We start from the raw sequence: 20897 nt of genomic DNA on the forward strand, positions 1-20897 counted from the left end.
ACTCCACCCCACCCCCCTTTTTTGAAAAGCACGTTGCAGCCACTTGAACGCTGGGATAGCTGCCCACAATGCACCACTCCCAACAGCGCTGCAAATGCTGCAAATGTGGCCACACTGCAGCGCTGTTCCGACACAGCTGTACGACCACAGCTGTACGACCACAGCTGTAACTCCCAGCGCTGCACATTTCCAAGTGTAGCCAAGCCCTCAGCTCTTAGACATGGCCTTGGGCTACAGCACCCTGTATATCAACTATGCATTCCCAGCAGGTCCTACTGAGATTGGCATCTGCAGTTCTTCCCTGTAGGAGCCTTTTACCAGTGCTGAATACAGTAACTAGACAGCCATCTCAATCCAACCTGTTGTTTGTTTTAGCAGTAGGAACAAAGCATATAGAGAAAAAGGATTTTAAAACAATGCACGGCTTTCTCCCGTAAAACCCTTCCATCCTGGGATAGTGACTGTGGCACTTCAGATACCCTGAGTGGATCTCATTTACTCAGATAAACTCTCCAGAAACTAATCCTTTCTTGAGAAAGTCCCCTTTAAAGGCTCTCTAGCCCTCTTGATTTTCTGGTTCATTTTCTGGTCCTGGCATTGTCTGTCTCAAATGTTTGCTTGAGCCATTTATGGGTATTTCTTTTCTTTATGTTTGTTTTCCATACAGCTCCCCCTAAAGCAGTTAAACCAGTATATTCATACAGAAAACACCCCAATAATCACATCAACATACAGTATTTGTAAACAGTTACGGAGCAACTCCAATTCCATCACGTAGCGTACTATCAGAAATCTCTTTCCCATGTAGGTACTTAGTCTGACCTCCTGTATAACATAGTTAAGAGACCTGCCCCACAATAATTCCTAGAGGAGAGTCTTTAGAAAACATCCAGTCTTGATTTAAAAATTGTCAGTGATGGAGAATCACTGTAGTCCTCAGTAAATTGTTCCAGTGGTTAATTACTCTCACCATTAAAAAATTTACACCTTTTTTTCCAGTCTGAATTTGTCTAGCTTCATCTTCCAGCCATTGGCTTGTGTTCTACCTTTGTCTGCTAGACATCCTTGATGAAGTGTGGACCCGAACTGGGCACTGTATCAGTATGGTCTTATCAGTGCTATATGCAGAAGTAATATCAGCTCCCTACTCCTGCTCTCTATCCCCTTGTTTCTACCTCCAAGAATGGCATTTACACTCTTAGCCACAGCATCGCACTAGGAGCTCATGTTCAGTTTTTTATCCACTGTGACATTTAGGTGCCTTCCAGAGTCATTTCTTTCTGGGATACAGCTCCCCCATCCTTAGTAAGTAAGTATGACCTATATTCTTTGTTCCTAGATGGATAGCCTTACACTTGGCTGTATTAAAATGCATGAGTTTTTACATTACACTCATCTTACTAAGTGATCCAAATAACTTCATATCAGTAACCTGTCCTGGTCGCCATTCACCAACCCACCAGTCTTTGTGTCAGCTGCAAACTTTATCAGCAATGAGTTATCTTCTTCTAGATCATTGATTAAAAACCAGTCTCTTCAGGGTACAATTGGTTGAGATCTGTCAGCCAATTTTAACCCATTTAATGTGCAACATACTGATCTTGTGTAGTGCTAATTTTCTAATCAGAATGTTGTGCATTACTAAGCCAAACACGTCCAAATATATTACATCAATACAGTTAATTTGACCCAACACCTTGCAGTCTTGTCAAAGAACAATATCAAGTTCCTCTAACAAGTCCCATTTTCCATGAAACCATGTTAATTAGTATCACTTATATTTCTATCCTGTAACTCTTTAGTGATAGTCCTGGAGCAGCCATTCCATGATTTTGCCCAGGATCAGTGCCAAGATAACCAGCCCACAATTACTTGGGTTGTCCTGTTTACTCATTTTAAATACTGGCACAACATTAACTTTCTTCCAGTCCTCTCAAACTTCCTAATAGTCCAAAATGTATTAAAAATTAACACTAGTGCACAGGAGAGCTCCTCAACAAACTTTAAAATGCTTGGGTGGAAGACTGGATGTCTTTCTAAAAGATCTCCTGTAGCTCAGACAGAAGTTATGTGCTTCATGCAGGAATCTCTTTGTGAAATTTCCCGGTCTGGGTTCTGCAGGTCAGACTAGATATCACAATGGTCGTCTGGCCTTAAAATCTATGGCTTCATGAAGTTATCCAGACCTGCTGATCTTATCTTTAGTGGATATGGTTTACCTCCTTTCCTAGGGGTTGCTGGGGAAGATGTTGTTATTTCATCTGGATTATCTGACATTGGAACCAAGCTGTGCGGTATAACAAATACAAAGAGAAATGTTTATTGAACATTGTTGCATTTATTGATGACTTTTCTGCCTCATGCTTGACAGTGGGTATGGCTACACTTACATTTTTGCAGCACTGGTAGTTACAGCTGTGGTCGTACAGCTGTGTAGGGCCAGCGCTGCAGTGTGTCCACACTGACAGTGACCAGCGCTGCAGTGTGTCCACATTTGCAGCATTTGCAGCGCTGTTGAGTGGTGCATTGTGGTCAGCTATCCCACAGAGCACCTCGTCCCATTTTGGCGCTGTGGGTTGTGGGAAGGGGACGGAAGGTGCAGGTTCATCCGCTTCGCATGTTCCAACGACCCGTTGCTGCCATCGCTTCCCTTTGTCAGCCGTTGTTGTGGCCATTTGTGAGTCTGCCGCGTGATTTCAGTAGAAATGGAGCCCGAGCATGCTGAGGACTTTGCTAGATGGCGATTATTGCAGCACATCAGGCGTCTGCAGTTGACGCTAATTCCTTATGCTCCAAAGTGACAGTGAGGAGAGCTCAGATGATGAAATAGATTCGCGCTGATGCGCCTGACACTAAATTGCTTGTGGCAGTAAACGACGTGTCAGCACCGTGAACGCCGCCTTTGGGCTCGGGAAGCAAGCATGAGTGGTGGGATCACATCGTCATGCAAGTCTGGGATGATGATCAGTGGCTGCAGAACTTTAGGATGAGAAAAAGCCACTTTCATGGGACTGTGTGCTGAGCTCGCCCCAACCCTGCAGCGCGGACACGAGACTGAGAGCTCCCTGTCAGTGGAGAAGCGGGTGGCTATTGCAGTCTGGAACTGGCAACTCCAGACAGCTACCGATCGGTCGCGAAACCAGTTTGGAGTGGGAAAGTCGACCGTTGGATAGTGGTGATGCAAGTTTGCAGGGCCATTAATCGCATCCTGCTAAGAAGACGTGACTCTGGGGAATGTGCAGACATTCTGGATGGCTTTGCACAAATGGGTTCCCTAACTGAAGGGGCAATAGATGGGACGCATATTCCTATTCTGGCACCACCCCACCTGGCATCCGAGTACGTTAATCGGAAAGGGTATTTCTCTATGGTTCTCCAGGCACTTGTGGATCACTGTAGGCGTTTCACTGACATTTACACAGGATGGCCTGGAAAGTTTGTATGATGCACGCATCTTTTGAACAGTGGCATGTTCAGACGAAGTGCAGGCAGGGACTTTTTTCCAGACAGGAGTCACAGTGGGGGACGTCGAAATGCCCATTGTGATCCTTGGAGACCCTGCTTACCCATTAATGCCTTGGCTCATGAAACCGTATACAGGGAAGCTTGACAGGAGCAAGGACCGGTTCAACTACAGGCTGAGCCGGTGCAGAATGACTGTGGAGTGTGCTTTTGGCCGTTTAAAGGGAGATGGAGAGTCTCTACGGGAAGCTAGACTGGGGAAAGCAGCATCCAGCGATTATAACTGCGTGCTGTATCCTCCATAATATTTGTGAAGGGAAGGGTAAACCTTCAGTGACGAATGGACCTCCGAGGTTCAACGCCTGGAGGCTGAATTTGCACAGCCAGAGAGTTAGAGCTACTAGAGAGGCCCAGGACAGTGCTTCAAGATTAGGGATGCCTTAAAGGAGCAATTTGGGCTGAAGCCAAACAGTAATGTTGGGTGCCTTCCACAGCAGTTAAATGCCAGTGGTTGCAATGATTTGCAGTGCCATTTTTCACTTATGGTACAGTATGTTACACTTTCTGTAATAATAACTGTTTTAAAAGACGAGAAATCCTTTATTAAAATACAGTACATAAAACAGGCAGGGGGTAGGGTGATGAGCAGTAAAGTCAGAGGTTTGAATATGTCCTTCCTTGGTGCTCTGCAATGCCTGCTGCACTTCAGGATTAATATGCTGCATGGTGATGGGGGTTGAGTGCATAGGGTAAGGGTCGTAGTTATCAGGGCTGTTAGGTGAACGTTATGGTTTGGGGGCAGCTTGGTGTGTAAGAACCAGGATGTGGAGAAGGGTGTTTGAGGAAACAGTGGGGCACAATGGGTTGAGCTTGGGATGGGGTGAGGAAGGCACGGTAGTGCTCTGCCTGCATGGCTAGCATGACTGCATGAGGTCTGTTGTGTTTCCAGGATGCTTAGCAGCCGATCTGTGCTTCTCTTGGTAGCCAATTCCTTCTCTTGGCAGCCTTTTCCTTTCTCTTGGCAGCCTGTTCCTTTTTCATGCTTTCCTTTTCCCTCCAGTCTTGGAACTTTTTATTATCTGTGGAATACAGATTCATAACTGCTTCACCAGTCCTCCTTATTCTTCCTTGGTTTTTTCTTAAGTTTTCATGAGTTTTTCAGAAGTCTGCGCTGATGGAGCAGTATCAAGGTCACTTTAAAAAAAACACAGAGATATAAACTTTAATACAGAGCCTGATTGTTTTAAGACTATTTGTAGCATCATTTACACATTGCGAGCATAGCACAGAAGAGGGCCGCAGCTGCAGAGAGAGATGGTGAGCTTCCCCACACCGGGCTCACCTGGGAAGGGGGGGCTGCTTGACTCTGGAATCCATGGGGTTTTCTGTTGACTTGTGGAAAGCAAAAAGCAGCTAACAGGGAAATAGCACCTTAACAAGTATCCTCACAGCACAATGGCACGGACGCGTTAGCCTGACTGGGACAAGGACCACGGTGCTCTCCTATAAAACTTGCTGAAGCGCATTGCACCACGCTCGTGGCTGAAACTTTTGAAGAGATTACAGAGCAGATTACTGCGACATGATAGACTAAATCAGTGGGCTATTCCACATCTAGGCATGCTTGGCAGCAGCCATAGCCCCCTGTCCCAAAACATTTCCATCCTTATAAATAAAAGCTTCTTACCGGGAACAGGCTCCTCTGTTGGTTCTCACTACCAAGTCCCAGCGGCCTGCAACTGGCTAGCTTCTTCCTGGCTGAAAATAGCTCCTGGCTGCATGACTCCCTGGGAGTCTCCAAACACCTCAGTAGCTCCCTCTCGGGTTCCTCTACACCCTCCCCTCCTCTCCAGGTCTGAACGGATGTCCACCGTGATCCTCAGATTGGCAGTGGTTACATCCAAGTATCGCATCCAGCCCTTGTAAAAATGGCAGGTCGTGGGGCAGCACCTGAGCGTGGTTCCCGACGTGCTTTGCAGTAGGCCTCCGCATTCCTTTACCTTAACCCTGCACTGCACCGCGTCCCGGTCATAGCCCTGTATTGCATTGACTTTGATGTCTGGCCGGAGTATCATAATTTCTATGGCTGGAGCGCAGCTGTGCCTGCACAGCTTCCTCACCCCAAACACATGAGATCCTGCCAGCTCGCAGTGCTCCATGGCTGGGCTCATTTGGGGCGTGGAGGCATGGTCACTGATTGATTGATTGCACTCCACGCCTCGCTGAGCAAACAGGAAGGGGATTTTTAAAATCTCCGGGGCATTTAAAGGGCGGGTCACCTGAGCCCAGGCAGTGGAGTGCGAAACCAATGACCAGAGAGGCTGAAAAGGTATGCTGGGATACCTCCTAATACCCTGGAGGCCAATTACAGCGCTGGTGAGTGTCCACACCTGATGATGCAGCGCTGGATTCGCTACACCCGTAGCAGACCAGGAGTACAGCCAGCGCTGCAGACAGGGAGTTTGCAGCGCTGGCTGAGCTTTGTAAGTGTGGACACCGAGTAAGTTGCAGCGCTGTAACCCCCTCACCAGCGCTGCAACTTGCAAGTGTAGCCAAGGCATGTTATCACCTACACCATACTGGGCCTCTACTACCATTATTAAGACTCCTTTTATCCTAATGTATTTAACAAATTACTTAATACCCAGTAGACTTTGTGACATGATATTTCATTAATTCCTTTATCTTCTCATATCAGTTATCTGCAGTTGTTATGGATAGTAATTCTTATTTTTATTGCTGTTTTACTGTTCCTATCCTAACCCAACTGTGTTTTCAAATCCAAGTAGCATGCGTGTTTTGTTTGTTTGAGTGATTGCAGACTTTGGGGCATTTAAGTAAAATAGTCTTAACTCTCAATCTGGGATCACACTTTGCTGTTTACATTTTTTGTTCACAATCATTTTTAATCAATTATTTTTAGCTTTGAGAATTGGACTATTTAAACTTCCAGTACATATATATTACTGGTTGTGATTTATATTCTGTTTGCACATAAGCATGTAATTAGGTCATAGTAATTTGCTTATAGGCATTCATTCATTTTTTCATTCATTCATTCATTCATTGCTATTATTATTTATTGTTTGTATCTAGGAGTCCCAGTCACGGATCAGATCCATTGTGCTAGGCACTGTACAAACACAGAACAAAGACATGGTGTGGCAAATACTGCCTCTCCTTTTTTAGCTCAGTCCTTCTTAGCCTCGGAGACACAGGCTTGGGCAAAGTAAAAGAAAAAAAAACCTTCCCAATCTCGCAGGGTCTGGCTGATCCCTTCTCAGCCAGCCCCTTGCTCTAGTTTCCTCTCCTTCTGGGGAGAATGCAATCTGCCTTGCAAGAAGAGTCTCAGAGTTCAGCTGCCCCTACTAGCTGGCAGCTACTCTGCTTCTCTCTTCCTCCCACGCCTTGCTTCCCTGCCAGGGATGATTTAAAAAGGTCTCCAGCAATTGGGGCCAGCTGAACCTAATTAGTTCCCTGATAACCCCTGTCCCAGCTGAACTTTATTCCTCCAGGGCTAAGCCTTCCGGGACCAATTACTACCCCTCTCCTGGTAGCTAATTGTCCTGAGTTTGCCACATAGGTCTCTGCCCCAAAAGCTACAATCTAAGTCAAGTTTTGTGATCAATCCATCTTCATCTATCAAATGAAGTCTAATAAAAATTCTAACATTTTTGTGTTAGAAAATCATCATATATAAACTGTAGAAACTCCAAAGATGATATACTACTGGCAGCATGAAACTCCAGCATGCGTCCCACAGATGCAAGTCCCCTCTCCCCAACATAAGTTTCTTCCTACCCGTTGTAGATAGAGGCTTAAGGAGCTGCTTGTCCTACTCTCCAGTCTGGTTTGCTGGTCTGTGATAAAAGCCAATTCCTACCTCATCTTGTGCTTCATCATTTAGACCATCAGTCCATTAGCATCTCAGACCCTCTGTTTGAGTTATCACTAACTCTAAAGCAGGAAATGGTATCTGTGATGTAGAATGTCCCTCCCTCACCCCATTTGTTCTTCCTAAGTAGAGTCCCAGTTAATTTTAACATCTCAGTCATAGATTCCAAGGTTGAAGAGATGCTTCTGAGGATGTAGTCTGATCTCCTGTATAGCACAGGCCAGAGATCTGCCCCAAAATAATTTCTAGAGCAGAACTTGTAGAAAAACATGCATCCAGTCTTGACTTTAAAAGGGACAGTGATGGAGAATCCACCATGAACCTTGGTAAATTGTTCCAATGGTTAATTACTGTCACCAGTAAAAATTTAAACTTTATTTCCAGTCTGAATTTGTCTAGCTTCAACTTTCAGAAGTTGGAACGTGTTGTACCTTGCTAGATGAAAGAGCCCATTATTAAATATTTGTTCCCATATGGATACCTGTAGACTGTGATCAAGTTTATTTAGCTTAACAACGAAAAGGTTAAGGGGTGACTTGAAGACTCAATCTATCACTGTAAGGCATGTTACTTGTAGCTCTTCTTTGAACCCTCCTTTTCAGCATCCTTCTTGAACTGTGGACACCAGATCTGGACATGGGATTCCAGCTGCAGTGATACTAGTGCCAAATATGTACCTCTCTGCTCCTACTCAAGATTGCCCTGTTTCTGCATCCAAGGATCGCATTAGCCCTTTTGGCCATAGCATGCACTAGAACAGGCCTGCACAACATGCGGCCCCCGGGCTGCATGTGGCCCACGTGGGCTCACTGTGTGGCCCGCGGGCAAGTGGCAGGGTGGGGCTGCTGGGTTTGCCCCCTGCCTGAGGGGGGCAGGGGGGTGCCTCACATCCCTGTGCTCCAACCGCCCTAACAGCCAGAACCTCATGTGTTTCCATCTCCCGTTCCCCCTGCCTGGCATACGGTGGGTGCATCAATTCCAGGGCCTGCTGAGGCAGGAAGCACTGGGCATGAGGCAGAGCCAGTAAGTGCCGAGCGAGGGGAGGGGTGCCTAGCCTGGGCTCAAGCTACAGCTCGGGGGGAGGGACTGGGCCAGGACCCCCCCCGCAACCATCCTTAGGTTGGGAGTGGGGCTGCTACTGTGCTGGTTGGTGTCCCAGGCGGCCTCTGTAGTGATTGGGGGTGGGGGGGTGAACTGTCTGTGGGAAGCCAGTAAATCCCCAGGGGAGACGTGGTGTTGGCAGCTGCCCTGCCTCAACTGCTGCCCCTTCCCGGCCCCTATCACACTGTCCCCCCGCCCCTCCCCAAGCTCTCTGCGGCCATTCTGTTTGTGTGTTGGACAGTCACATCCGATCCATTCACACTGTCTCCCTTTCCCCTCCCCTTAGTTCATAGCCCCAGAAAATCCTTCAAACTGTCCCTTTTTCCCTCCCTATTTCATGGGGGATGACAAGCCGAGTGGATGGGCAGTGGCGCGAGGCTTTATTGTGGGGGGGGGTTTCTGGGGGGCTGGGTGGCACTAGGGTGGGAATGTGTGGTGGGCGGGTGGCGCTGGGAGAGGGTGTTTTTGGCAGCGCAGGAGGGTTTCGGTTCTCAGCTGTTTGCTTTGGAGTAATATGCCTTCACCGCTTTTACGAGTTGTGCAGGCCTTCACTAGAAGCCCATGTTCTGCTGATTATCCACTCTGATCCCCATGTCATGTGACTTCTCCCAGCCACTCTCTGTAATGCCAAGTCAGTCAGATTTCTTCTCCTGCCTGAGCATTTCCAGTTCCTCCTGTTTTATTACCAGCTCCTGCCTTTGGTGTGGACATCTGAAGAATGTATTTAGAAGATTAGGGTTGGAAGAGACCTCAGGAGGTCATCTAGTCAGCCCTGTGCTCACTCTTCTCTTCTGCAGACTAAATAAGCCCAGTTTCCTCAGCCTCTCCTCATAAGTCATGTGCCCTACCCCCTAATCATTTTCATTGCCCTGCACTGGACTCTCTAATTTGTCCACCTCCTTTCTGTAGTGGGGGGGCCCAAAACTGGACGCAATACTCCAGATGTGGCCTCACCAATGCTGAATAGAGGAGAGTAATCACTGCCTTCAGTCTGCTGGCAATGCTTCTACTAAGGCAGCCCAATATGCCATTATCTTTCTTGGCAACAAGGGCACGCTATTGACTCATATCCAGCTTCTCATCACTGTAATCCCCAGGTCCTCTTCTGCAGAATTGCTGCTTAGTTGGTCCCCAGCCTATAGCGATGCATGGGATTCTTTCATCTTAAGTGCAGAACTCTGCACTTGTCCTTGTTGAACCTCATCAGATTTTTTTTTTTTTTTTTTTTGGCTCAATCCTCCAATTTGTCTAGATCACTCTGAACTCTATCCTCGAGCATATCTATCTCTTCCCCAGCTTAGTGACATCCGCAAACTTGCTGAGGGTGCAACCCATCCCGTCATCCAGATCATTAATGAAGATGAACAAAACCAGCCCCAAGACTGACCCGTGGGGCACTCCACCTGATGCTGGCTGCCAACTAGATATTGAACTGTTGGTCACTGCCTGTTGAGCCCGATGATCTAGCTACCTTTCTATCCACCTTTATAGTCCATTCATCTAATCCATAATTCTTTAACTTGCTGGCAAGAATACTGTGGGAGACAGTGTCAAAAGCTTTGCTAAAGTCAAGATCTATCACATCCACCACTTTCCCCATATTCACAGAGCCAGTTATCTCGTCACAGAAGGCAATCGGGTTGGTCAGGCATGATTTGCCCTTGGTGAATCCATGTTGACTGTTCCTGATCACCTTCCTCTCCTCCAAGTGCTTCAAAATGGATTCCTTGAGGATCTGTTCTATGATTTTTTTCTCGGGACAGAGGTGAGGCTGACTGGTCTGTAGTTCCCCGGATTCTCCTTCTTCCCTTTTTTTTTAAAAGATGGACCTATATTTGCCTTTGTCCAATAGCATGCTGATTTATGTCTGTAGCACTGAGAGTCTGACTTAGAAGGCTGAACTTTTTTACTACGAGTGCTCCATTAACACTCTCCCTTCTATAGCTAGTGTAACGCTAGCTAGTGTAGTCTAGGTTGTCTGTCACCTTCATGGCTAGACAGAAAGCCTTGTCAGTGGACTTCGATTCTGCCCACCCTACGGTTAAATGTGTAGGGGACACACTGAGGGGCTGAGCAGATTAGCTCACTTACATCGTCAGGACTCATGCATCTGTTATAAACCAGAAAGGTAAATATATAGGGATTTTTTTAAAAACCAATTCAAATAAACTTTCAGGAGAGGAGGGGAGATTTGCAGGCAGGCTGCTGCTGTGTTTTGCAGGGGGGATTTACACACTGGAGTACTGGCCCTAAACTGTACAGTCTATGATAGCATGACTGTGGGCAGAGGGGTTGTCTAGTTCTGCAGTGTTGGTTACAAAGGAGGGATGTGGGTGGTGACTAGGGGCAGGTCTACGCAGCACCTAGACACCCATGGCTGACCCATGCCAGTCAAATCAGGCTTATGGGTTTTGGGTTGCAGGCTGTTTCATTGCTGTGTTAGGTGTTCGGACTTGGGCTGGAGCCCAGGCTCTGGGACTCTCCCACTTCGCAGGGTCCCAAGCCTGGAAGTCTATGCAGCAGTGAAGCGGCCCCGAAGCCCAAGTCAGCTGGCACAGGCCAGCCATGGGCTTTTCTTTGCTGTGTAGATAGACCCTAGGTGGTTTAGATCAGTGGTTTTCAACATGTCATGGACCATAAGGCACAAAAAAGTGAACCATCATCCTGCTACCCTCCATGTCCCACGGCAGGAATGTGGGGCTGGGCCATGGGATGATTTCTCAGCTTTTTTGTGAGCTGAGGAGTAAAAATGGTGGTGATGAGTTGATGCTGGTGGGGGTTGGTGCTGCGGGGGATGGGAGGAAGAGGGATCCTTTCCTCTTCCTCCTCTAGCCCCATGCCACATTCAGCCGGAGCAGTCGCCACAGCCCCTCGAAGTAATTTGCCCTGCCTCAGCGCTGGAAGGGGAGGGAGGGCTGATGGAGCTGCTCTCTGACTGGTTCATGGGATGGGAGAGGGCAGAGACAGCCCAGTAGGAGGAGAGGAGCTGCCCTGTCTGTGCACTCCTCTGCCTGCTTGTGCTAAGGGGAGGGTGCTTGCTTTGTTGTGCCCCACAAGCCAAGAGCCCCTTGCCTAAGTGACTGATCTCAGGCTAGGCGGACTCATCCATGGGCCTGTCCAAGCTGGGGTTTAACTGCCTGGTGCCGGAGCAGGCGGGGCTGGGACCTCAGTGTAGTGGCTCGTGGAGCAGGCATCAGCCTAGCAACAACAGTATGAATCGGCAGCCTGGGTAGAGACTCGAGTGCCTGGATGCAGGCATGAGGGGGATGGCCACAGCCCTGTTGCACGGGCACAAGGGAAGTTGAGCTGCCTGAGCTGGGGATCCAGCACCGCCCACCTGCTCACAGTCTCCTTTGTAAAGTGCTGTTGGCTCTGCTGCCTCTCCTCACCCTTGGCCACTTTGTTCTAAGGCAGAGGGGGCTGGGCACTGACAGACTGAAGCCTGAAACCATGCAGCCTGGGGGAGGGGCAGGGGGGAGAGAGCCAAGGCAAGACAGGTGGGTCTAGTGCCAAGGCCTGATTTGGGACTTTCTCGTGAGCTGGCGTGTCGCCCTTACAGCTTGATTTTTTCCAGGAGATTCTTCCCTGTTGCAATGCACAGCTCATTTAGAGATGCTCCCTGCAAATGTCTCACTCCCAGTGTTGCCAGCGTGTGACAAGAGAGCTTAGAATGTGTGACCAGTCCCCTCGGCGGTTTGTCGTATCATGCCCTAACTGGCAGATTGGAGTGGTTTTTTTTTTTTTTTTTTTTTTTTTTTTAATAGCAGCTGTTTAGGAGAGTTTTTTTCCCATAATCAAATTAAGGCAATTATAAGAAAGAAGTGAAAAACATTCCACCAGGTGTACTTATAAGAGTACCTTTCATGGTTCTGCAGTTTCATGTTGAAGCCGCTGCGTCTTCAACTATCTCAGCACAGATTTACCACACGTGCACTAAAGGAAAAAATCTGTTATCTGGGCATCCTAGAGTAGATTCTGTTTGCTCAGAAAAAATGAAATTCTACATTTTTACAGAGAATCTTCTAGGTTACATTTGGTGTAAAAATATAAAACAATTTACTAAATTTTACTGAAGTAACCAGTGTCACTTATTTCCGTGCAGCAGCCTCAGTTCTTAAAAGCTGATTTTTGACTGGGCTTACATTTAAACTGGGTTCCGCTGTATCAGATCTTAATTGTGGACTGGGGCCAGATTGCAAATCTCCTGTAAAAATGATTATCCTAAAGAGATTTCTATCCTCCATTTTAAGCCTCCGGGGGGGGGGGGGGGGCGTTCGTCAGCCGTGGGCAGCAGGGGCTGACCATCCAAGTCCTGCTACTCAGCCCCAGGTGGCTGATGGTTCAGTTAATACAGAAAGCCGGCTAGTGGAAGCTTGGATAAACAGGATTCTACTGTATATCAATAAACCATTCTGTTCAGCTGATACCTATACATGTTGTGGCTAGGGGAAGTAAAGTTCAGCGTTCCATTTTTATATGCACTGTGGAAATTTGCAATCCCAGATTGCTACTGGTCACTAGGAAATCATTTTGGAATTGGAAAATCCACTGCAGGGGCCACTGTCATGCAAGTTTCAGAGTCATTAATTATCTCTTGCTACGCAGGACTCTGATTCTCAGCGATGTGCGGGACATAGTGGATGGATTTGCAGCAGTGGGATTCCTGAACTGTAGTGGAGCAATGGATGACACGCATATCTCTATTTTGGCACCAGACCACCTTGCCACAGAATATCTTAACAGAAAGGGATGCTTTTCTGTGGTTATGCAAGTGCCGGTGTGTCATTGGGAACGCTTCACCAACATCAATGTCCACTGGTCAAGGAAGGTGCATGATACTCACATCTTTAAGAAAACAGGACTGTTCTTAAAACTACAGGCAGGGACTTTCTTTCCCAATTAGTGGATTACCATTGGTGATGTGGAAATGCCAATAGTGATCCTGGGGGACCTAGCCTACACCTTGCTTCCCTGGCTCATGAAGCCATACACTAGCCACCTGGGCAGCACCAAGGAAACATTGAACTACCTGCTCAGCAGGTGCAGAATGACAGTTTGAATGCATTCTTGGTATATTGAAGGGATGCTGTTGGTGTTTACTCACAAGATTGGATCTCAGTGAAAAACATCTCAATAGTTCTAGCTGTCTGCTGTGTCCTGCATAATATCTGTGAAGCAAAAGTGGAAAAGTTGCTGCTAGTGAGGAGGTGGAGTGGCTGTCTGCTGAGTTTGAACTGGACAGAAGGGCTATTTGAAGAGCTCAGCATGGAGCTGTACAGCTCACGGAGACTTTGAAAGAGCATTTCAGCAGTGAGTCACAGTAATATGCTGTGGTGTCCTGTGATTTACCTGGCCCTGCTGTTTTGGGGCGTTAAGAATTGTGTGGTGCTTAGTGTAAACTTATGACTATAACACTACCAATGCACCTATTAATTTTATGGTGCTGGCCGTACATTTATGATTATTACACCGTTTGTTGCTGATCCTGTAAGTTGTTTCACACTGTGCAGTAGCAAGTAAGTGGGTGCTTTCAGAGCTGCTAGGCACTCCACAGCGCATGTTATGAACTAATATAGATTATTTTCCAAATAGAATTTTATTCAGTAACAAACCAGTGTAAAAATCTGTGCAATTTAAAAGCAAATACATTAAAAAACTTGTTAAGTTCTGTTCCATTAATTTATTAAGGGGAGAAAGCATTCATGCCCATTTTACCTCCACATACAACTACTGGGGCTCTCACGGGTCTATGTGTATGAAGCTGCGGTTGTCCTTAATGTCTCCGGGGGTGGAGTGGTAGGGGTAGGGATGTGGCCCCTGATACTCCATGGAAGGGGGTGCTGCTGTAATGGAGTTCTCCATGGACTTCAAAGGAAGGCAAGCCTGGAATTGTTGAACCTGTAGATCCACAAGAGTCTGCAGCAGCTGTTTGCTGCTGGAGAAGCCCCATTATGTCGGGGTGCATCTCCCCCTCCTTTTCCTGCTGCGTGTCCTAGGTCTTTCTCCTATCTACTCTTTCCTTCCCAGTCAGTCTGTCTAATGTTCATCCTCCAGGCCCTTTGCTCACGGTCTGATGCAGCCCTGGACTGAACATGTCATCCTGAGTCGTCCTCTTTCTCCTCATCAGGCTCTAGCATTCCAGCATTGTGGAGCAGGAACCCCTCAATGCCACAATGGCAGCAATTGCGGATAAAACACAGACAAGTACTATTGTCAGTACAATCATAATGGAAAGTGAAAGTTATGGTTCAGAACTCTCTTTCCTTGCTCACGTTTTAAACCAGACATGCTTATTGACACTTCTGCTTCAGAGAGCTTATGCATGACACTACTCGCAGCTCCAGCTGGGGTGAGGGCCTGCTGGGGTGAGGGAAATGAGGAAAGAGTTGCTCAGTTGCAGAAACTGAGTATAGGGCAATGGCACTGAATACGGGCCCCATTTTCCACCACCAGATGGAGGTCATTGTAGCTCATATCTCATTCCTGAGGGTAATTAAGGCACAGCGATCACAGCTGCTGCTGGCGTCCCAAACCTTTCAGGGCTTGTGTGCTGCAGTGGTGCTTGTCGAAGTTATCGCCAATTGATGTGGGAAGGTGCCTTACTGCAGAGGAAGAAATAAGGCTGCGATCTCTAAAACCTTTGAGAGAGGACTGCAGTGTAGCTCCATGAAAGGTATCCCCCAGAGAGATCTCGATGAAGAAGGGACATCCCTGTAGAAACAAACTGCTCTGCATGGTCCCCCCCCCCATCTAATCCTACAGGGGAGTGAAAAGCAGGGAACAATGCTAACTTTCTTGTATTGGTACCTCTTCCAGTATGGAAAGTTGATAGCTGTATCCTGCTAAGTTGGGACAACGATCAGTGTGGTGGGAAATAAATATACACGCTTACCCAAGGATCATTCCCCTGGATTGGGCTTGCCTGTGCTCAGCTGATGGGCCTGACTTTCGTGGGGCCTGGGCCAAAGACCAGGAATGGAAGAAGCTCCGGGGGCCCCGGAAAACTCTCATGAGGACCCGGGCCCACGGAGCTTCTTCCACTCCGGGTCTTTGGCGGCAGTTCGGCGGTGGGGGGTCCTTCTGCCCTGGGACCCACTGCTGAAGTGCTGGATCTTCGGCGACAATTCCCCGTTGCCGAAGACCCCAGGCCCCCTGAATCATCTGGGCAGCCCTGCACACACCTCCCCACCTTCTCCAACTGCCGTGTTTGCCTTTCTGTGTCCTCTCCTTCCTCTACTGGTAGGGGACAGGGGCTCTATGGGAGAGTCTTTCCCCTCTTTTGGGTCATTCCCAGAGCTTGCCATGTGGGGTTCCTCCATTCCCTACCCACAGAAACTACGTTGTGTGGGCGGTGGATGGACCCACAGCTCCTCCACAACCCACTGGTCCTCGAAGCATTCACAGCCTGCTGGGTGTTCCCCTGTTTTTTCCCCTCCCTTCCCTTCCATTGGGGTTCAGGATTGGTCCCAGCCCTCTCCTGGACACTTGGGACTTCTATCCCCCAAACTTGTCCAGAGGGGCCTGGATCTCTTCCTTTGGAGGTCCACTAATAAGGGCCTCCGCTGGGCCTTGCTCTCCAGTCAAGGACCCTGAGTTGATGTTTCGCCCATAGTTTTCCTCTCCTTTCTCAAGCTCTGCTGTCTAGGGGTTTTCTGCTTGGAGGTCTCTACCCCGATCCTCTGGGGATCTCCCCTTTTTTCCTATCTTGGGCTTTCTCCCTCTGCCCACCTTCCCTCTCAGGAGGGAGTCCCAGTCCATACCCACCACTACTGGGTAAGGCAGGCCCTTTATTACCCCAATCCGCAGCCACTTAAACCTGCCCCAAAGCTTGAGGGGCACCTGGGCTGTAGGATATTGCCTCCTATCCCTGTGGATGCAGTCCACATCCATCTTCACACTGGGCATGCCACCAGCGTGGCCTCACCTGCTTCCTTTGTATTAGAGAACAGGCTGAGGCCGAGTCCACCAGGTCTTGCTAGGGTTTCCTCCCCAACATTACTGGAATAGTGGACAGCTTCAGCCCCTTCCCCTGCCCTCCAGCGTTTACCCACCCACAATCCATGTGGGGCAGTCTCCCTTCTTTTGTCCTAGTTGTCCACACTGCCAGCAGACAACCGGCCTGGACCTCAAGGGGAGCCCCTCAGGTGTCCTCTATTTTGTTCTCCGGGCCCTTTCTGGTCAGAGATTCTCTGGGCTTCCTCTTGGTCTCCACTTCCTTCCACAGCTCTCCCTCTTTCGTGGGGAAGTCTCCCTCCGCGTACTCCTCCGTAAGTTTTACAGCTGCCTCAACTGTATTCAGTTGGTGTCTCCTCACCCACACCTTTTATGTTCTCAGGGAGGCCCTTTAAAAACTGCTCTAGGACGAGCGCATCCATGATCTCCCCCATTGTCAGCAGGTGGCCCAGTCTACTAATTTTGGTTGAATGCCTGGGGCCACAGACTCCACTCCATCCACCTTGCCAACCAGAACTTCTGGTGGTACTTGTCTGCAGACAGTCCCACCTGATCTAGGATGGCTGCCTTTACTGCTTCATAATTCCTGGCCTGCTCTTCGCTTAAGGCCCTATAGGCCACTTGGGCTTTGCCAGGCAGGTAGGGAGCCAGTCACAGGGCCCACGTTCCTTGTCCCATCCAGCTCCCACAGCTACCCACTCAAATGTACCTAGGAAGGTGTTAGGGTCATCTGTCGGGCCCATTTTACATAGTCCTAGGCCTGGCGCCCGAATGCCATCACCTCCTGTGGGACTCACCACTTTCTGCAGGAGCTGCTGTTGGATGCCAGCCTGCTCCTAAATGAGAACCTGAAGGCTCTTCTGCTGTTCTGCCTGCCAGATGAGCAAGGCCTGTCTCTCCATCTGATAGGCTTTCTGAAAACTCTGCATTGCCTTCTGCACCGTCTCCTGCTGCTTGACCAGCCATTGCAGGGTCTCCTCTATCTTCGGGCTGCCAGAGACTTGCTCCGGCATGGATCCTGGACAAGCTCCAGTGTGTAACAGTGGCAGGCCACCCTGGCTCCTGCCTCTGCTAGGTCCACAAAGTCACTGAGACCCTGGAGATGATAGCCACTGGTGCAGTTTATTCACAGGCTTATTCCCACCATCATTTCACCATCGGCAGGCAGGTAGTAGGGAGGGAAGAGCTACCTCCCTGCTTCCACTTCCTGCCTTTTCCCTTTCTGCTCCCCCATTGGCTTCCTTCCTCCGAGGCTTTTATACAGCCCCAGGCCAATTAGGCAGCAGCTATCTCTGCTTCCTGAATTAGGGCCAGGCAGCTCTAATTTATTCCCCTAAATGGGAGCTGGCATGTCAGAGGACTTTACTCAGCACCCTCTCACACTGCACAACTAGGTCAGTGCAAGGTGGCTTTGTAGTCATAGCATCATAGAATATTAGGGTTGGAAGAGACCTCAGGAGGCCATCTAGTCCAATCCCCTGCTCAAAGCAGGGCCAACACCAACTAAATCATCCCAGCCAAGGCTTTGTCAAGGCAGGCCTTAAAAACCTCCAAGGATGGAGATTCCACCACTTCCCTAGGTAACCCATTCCAGTGCTTCACCACCCTCCTAGTGAAATAGTGTTTCCTAATACCCAACCAAGACCTCTCCCACTGCAACTTGAGACCATTACTCCTTGTTCTGTCATCTGCTACCACTGAGCACAGCCTAGCTCCATCCTCTTTGGAAACCCCTTCAGGTAGTTGAAGGCTGTTATCAAATCCCCCCTCATTCTTCTTTTCTGTAGACTAAATAACCCCAGTTCCCTCAGCCTCTCCTTTTAAGTAATGTGCCCCAGCTCCCTGATCATTTTAATTGCCCTCTTCTGGATTCTCTCCAATTAGTGCACATCCCTTCTGTAGTGGGGGGTGCGGGGCAAAACTAGACACAATACTCCAGGTGTGGCCTCACCAGTGTCAAATAGAGGGGAATAATCACTTCCCTTGATCTGCTGGCAATGCTCCTACTAATGCAGGCCAATGTGCTGTTGGCCTTGGCAAGGAAGGCACACTGCTGACTCTTACGTTCTTATGACTCATATCCAGCTTCTCATCCACCGTAATCCCCAGGTCCTTTTCTGCAGAACTGCTGCTTAGCAAGTCGGTCCCCAGCCTGTAGGGGTACAAGGGATTCTTTCTTCCTAAGTGCAGGCCTCTGCACTTGTCCTTGTTGAACCTCATCAGATTTCTTTTGGCCCAGTCCTCCAATTTGTCTAGGTTACTCTGGACCCTATCCCTGCTCTCCAGCATATCTACCTCTCCCATGCAGATGATGGCCAATGGCTCTGTAATCACATCAGCCAACTTCCTCAGCACCCTTGGATGCATTAGCTCTGAACCCATGGACCTGTGCATGTCCAGCTTTTCTAAATAGTCTTTAACCTGTTCTTTCACCACTGAGGGCTGCTCACCTCCTCCCCATGCTGTGTTGCCCAGTGTAGAGAAGGCCTCAGCCTTTACTTCTTTGTACTGACCTAAAGACTTCCCCATGACTAATAGCCTTTTCAAAACAGACTAGGGTTTGTCTGATGTCACTGCAAATACATGCTGAGGTGCACTCATCCCTGGAGGGTGAAAAGACTCCGAGTGTATCTTGGCTGACTTGCTGGGCAGAACTCATGGTATGAAGCAGGAATGTTGGAGCCCAGAGGCTCAGTTTAGGAAGGGCTCAGGCTGTATGGCCTACCCTGAAGAAGAGTGGGACCTCTGCAAGGGTTCCTCCAATGCGCTGTTTTAAAGCTGGGACATAGAGCCAATCCTGTGGCTCTGTGACAGGCACGTTCACGCTGAGTACAGGTATTTCTCACTGGATAAGAATCAGGTTTGCTATGTTGGTAGGCATGTATGGATTTGATTTTTATTGGTAAATGTCAACTGGAAAACTATTACCACTGATGATGGAAGTTTCCAGACGGGTAAAGTGAGAAAAGTGCTATTTGAGAACTTAGTTTGACTGAAGGATGTTTAGTTTGTATATTTTTGACATGTGATGTTGACAGTTTGTGTTATAATGGGTTATAAACCTTTAACTTTTGAATCTCAACATCTGCTGTCATTAAATAATGACCTAATTTCCTGCAACTATGAAAATTTAAATTGATAATTTAAAAAAAAATGCTTAAAAATAAATGTTATCCTTTTATCCTTTCAACCAATAATAATCTGCCATGCTGCCACCTTGAAGACCTGGGGGCTTGTAACAGGGCGTACCAACCCCATGCTAGGCAGGAAGGGGTTAAGGAGTTGCTTTGGGCTGCAGTGGCTTCGTCCTGCCATACTTGCAAGGCAGGTCACGCCTGGAGGAAGAGTTCAAAAGGGAGGAGCGCAGCTCAGGTGGAGGCAGCTCTGGGTGGAGAACAGACATCTCAGCCCCAGGATTGGGCCCCATGGCAGGCAGAACCTGCTCCTATAGCCACAGACTGTTCAAGCAGCCCGCAAGGAAGGCAGGTCACACTATAACCAGTCACTGCAAGGTGCTTTCTGGGGGCTGACCAGAGACTGTGGAGCCAGACTGTACCTTGGCCAAGACTCCCGGAAGGAAGGGAGGCTGCTGGCTCATCTGGGGCTGGTGGTTCCATTTGTTTTTCCTGTTTTCCTCCTCTGAGCCCCAGGAGAGGAAGACTCCAGAGGGACTCAGCGAAGGGCTGAGTTTCCACCCTCAGGCCCCTGATGGAACTGCCCTAACCCAGATGACGAGATCTGAGCAAGCATGTGACTTGGTCACTATCCAAAGGGGTGCTGCAGAGGACTAAGATCTTGACAGCCCTATTCTCTGTTGTCTGGGCCGTGACCCTTGTGCAGCCTTTCAGTTACCATCAGGCATCAGGCCTGGCTAAAGACAAGGGCTGTGAGGTTCATAGAAATATAAACAGCCCTCAGCAGAAGTGGACCAGATTCTTCAGTTTCTGGGGTCCTGCTCAGTGCACTCTCCCTACAGTATTAGGTGATGGGTCTCTTTTGTCTGCAGAATGCTACCAGCTGGGCAGTGCTTGTCCAAGCCTGCACCTGCCCTTCATGGGGCTGTTTCCTTTCCTTGTGCTTTATTCCTAGGGATGCTTTTGTGTATCCCAGCCTGGTCCCTAGGCTTCAGGGCCCCAGTGCATCCAAGGCTGGGTCAGCATGAGGCTTGGGCTTTGTTTACCCTGCTATGTTTAGTGCTGGAGCCCAAGCCTCATGAAGACCCAGTCTCAGGCCTGGTCCACACTACGCCGTTAAATCGATTTAACGCTGTACCCGTCCACACTACAGTGCTCTTTAAATCGATTTAAAGGGCTCTTTAAATCGATTTCTGTACTCCTACAAAACGAGAGGAGTAACGCTAAAATCGATAGTATTACTTCGGAATACTGTTAGTTGGACGGAAATCGACATTATTGGCCTCCGGGAGGTATCCCACAGTGCACCACTGACCGCTCTGGACAGCAATCTGAACTCGGACGCAGTGGGC

General features: G+C 48.6%; 1 protein-coding gene across 2 annotated transcripts in view; it reads left to right on the forward strand.

Moving 5' to 3' along the window:
• The window catches only part of DDR2 (discoidin domain receptor tyrosine kinase 2), a 156788-nt gene that overhangs the window by 19199 nt on the left and 116692 nt on the right, over positions 1-20897 (forward strand). The window contains exon 2 of one of the 2 annotated variants that reach the window (XM_075067996.1): positions 1000-1305. The exons of the other annotated variant lie outside the window; for it this stretch is intronic. The gene's annotated coding sequence lies outside the window, so the exon portion shown is untranslated. The remainder of the gene's footprint in view (positions 1-999; positions 1306-20897) is intronic. 2 annotated transcript variants of the gene reach the window in all.

Source organism: Chelonoidis abingdonii, chromosome 7 (assembly GCF_003597395.2).
Source record: "Chelonoidis abingdonii isolate Lonesome George chromosome 7, CheloAbing_2.0, whole genome shotgun sequence".
Taxonomy (NCBI): domain Eukaryota; kingdom Metazoa; phylum Chordata; order Testudines; family Testudinidae; genus Chelonoidis; species Chelonoidis abingdonii.